The sequence below is a fragment of the Chenopodium album genome, chromosome 15, assembly GCF_948465745.1.
Source record: "Chenopodium album chromosome 15, dcCheAlbu1.1, whole genome shotgun sequence".
Classification (NCBI taxonomy): Eukaryota; Viridiplantae; Streptophyta; class Magnoliopsida; order Caryophyllales; family Amaranthaceae; genus Chenopodium; species Chenopodium album.
Window position 1 is genome coordinate 12,081,311 of NC_137848.1, and position 2,308 is coordinate 12,083,618.

The 2,308-nt window shown below is 39.6% G+C and overlaps 1 pseudogene; it reads right to left on the reverse strand.

Moving 5' to 3' along the window:
* On the reverse strand, positions 1 to 2,070 carry LOC145581921 (cytochrome P450 84A1-like; annotated as a pseudogene).
* Positions 2,071 to 2,308: the final 238 nt, after the last annotated feature.

Genomic DNA, 2,308 nt, shown 5'->3' on the forward strand with positions numbered 1-2,308 from the left:
TTAGCTGAGCGGGCACAACAGGCGGGGACTAGGCACCGCAACGAGTCGAGTCACCTTTGAAACAGTGAATCCAAATGTTTCATCCATATTTAGTTCACTCGGCTTCATCCCATCAGGCAACTCCCATGTAAAACAATGGAGTAAGTTAGCCGCGCACAACTCAAGCGTGTATAACGCTAACCCCATCCCCGGGCAAGACCGTCTACCCGAACCGAAAGGTATAAATTCAAAATTAGCCCCTTTAAAATCAAGTGCACCATCTTTAAAGAACCTTTCAGGATTGAACGTGTCTGGTTCAGACCATGAGTTCGGATGTCTTCCAATAGCCCATGTGTTGATCACGACTCGTGATTGTTTAGGAATGTAGTATTTTCCTATGACCGCATCCTTAGCAGTCTCGTGGAGCAAGACCGAGATTGGTGGGTGCATACGTAAGGTCTCTTTTATACAACATCGAAAAAATAGGAGCTTATCAACATCCGATTCGTTGACCCGTCGAGTAAATCAACTACGTCAACAAGCTCTTGTTGGACCCGTTTCATGTATTTGGGGTTGCGTAATAATTCTGTCATTACCCATTCTACAGCCCATGTTATTGTTTCCGTTCCTCCAAACATCATATCCTGTATAATTATTGTAAATTTATACTACTATTAGGTATATATGATATTTGATAATGCATCTATATCTGAGTTATTGACTATATATATACCCACAAATATTTTGCTACATGATACATCATATTAGCATTATTAGGAATCAAGTATTCAACATTTCCAAGTTAACCATGCATCCCTCATCACAACCTTTTTTAAGAGCAGCTTATTGTCTTTTGTACCACTACTCTTCGACATTACTTAAACAGGGTTAAGTTTTTTCCATTCGTTTCAGAATAAATGACACAATTTGACTTTTAACACTATTCTTAACTTACTTTGACTATATCAAATTATTATTACTCCATTTTTTTTTCTTTTATGAGGGATGATTATATCAATTTTTAATTTATTAAAAGCAAATATTATCTTGTAAAAATAATGAAATGTGAATTTTTGTTATTTTTTCTACCTACAAAATATTAACTTCAGACAATCTATATTACTTGTATTACGTAACAAATGTATGCTTAGATTGGTTACCATGATAATGCCTTTGATATTTTCCTTAGTAAGTTTGATAGGGTTATTTGAATCTTCCTGCTTATTAACTTTGGCATCCTCACTGTAAAAGTTCAACAACTCATCGACCACATCAAGATCTTCAACTTTATTGTCTTGTTTTACATGTTCGTTATTAGTTGCCTTCTTGGCATGATCATCAATAATCGGATCTATGAACCGGTCCAATGCAGTCCGGGCCTTAACTAGCCGTTCATTAAGCCCGTTTGGGTCAACCCAAGTGAGAAACATGACAAAGTCCGCAATATTAAACGCTCCGAAAAGCTCAGAAAACTCCTGCAGGATGGCTATGAACTCATCCTGGCCCTCGGAGAATTTTGACCCGAAGGCGGCCCGGTATATAACATTCTTAGTAAGATTAAACACGTGATCTACGATGTTAATTTGACACCCAGCCCGGCCCAAAAGGGTCTGGACGATGTAGTCCACCTCATCGCGGACAGATTTCCATGACTTGGCCCGTTTCCGGCTAAAGAGGTGCATGACGCATAGCTTGCGCATCTTACGCCAAAAAGGACTGTAGTGCGCAAAAACCATGTCAGCCCTTTCATAGGTGAGGTAGCTGATGGCAATGCTAGCGGGCCGGTTGGAGAAGACACTGTCTTGGACTTGTAGAACTTCTCGGGCCTCATCCGGGCTAGAGACGACCATCATGTGTACCATGCCCATCTTTAGGTGGAACAGCCCGCCGTAACGTTCAGCCATCTTGGCTAGCCCACGGTGGGTCAGCTGGCCCATCATCGTTATGTTGCCGATGATAGGCAAGCCCGTCGGGCCTGGTGGGTATGGCTTTCGCCTTACCCTTGAAATGATGCCTAGTATTAACATGGGTAGTGTTATAACCAACAACGTTGATTTCAATACTAGAAATAGTTGTTCATGCATTTTTTTTTTCTTTCTATAGTTAGAATTATTATAGCTAGCTTTGTTTTGCCTTAAGCCCTTAACTAAGTGACTGTATTTTCTCCCTTGTTATTAGTGGTACACTATGTACACTACTAATTGTGTGTTTTTGTAGAATAGTTTTGATGATAGGAGATATTAATGGTGTTCAATTATATATTACAAGGAGTTGGTTTGTTGGGAAAGAAAAAAAAATTAACAACTTGCTCTACCAATTGAATCCAATA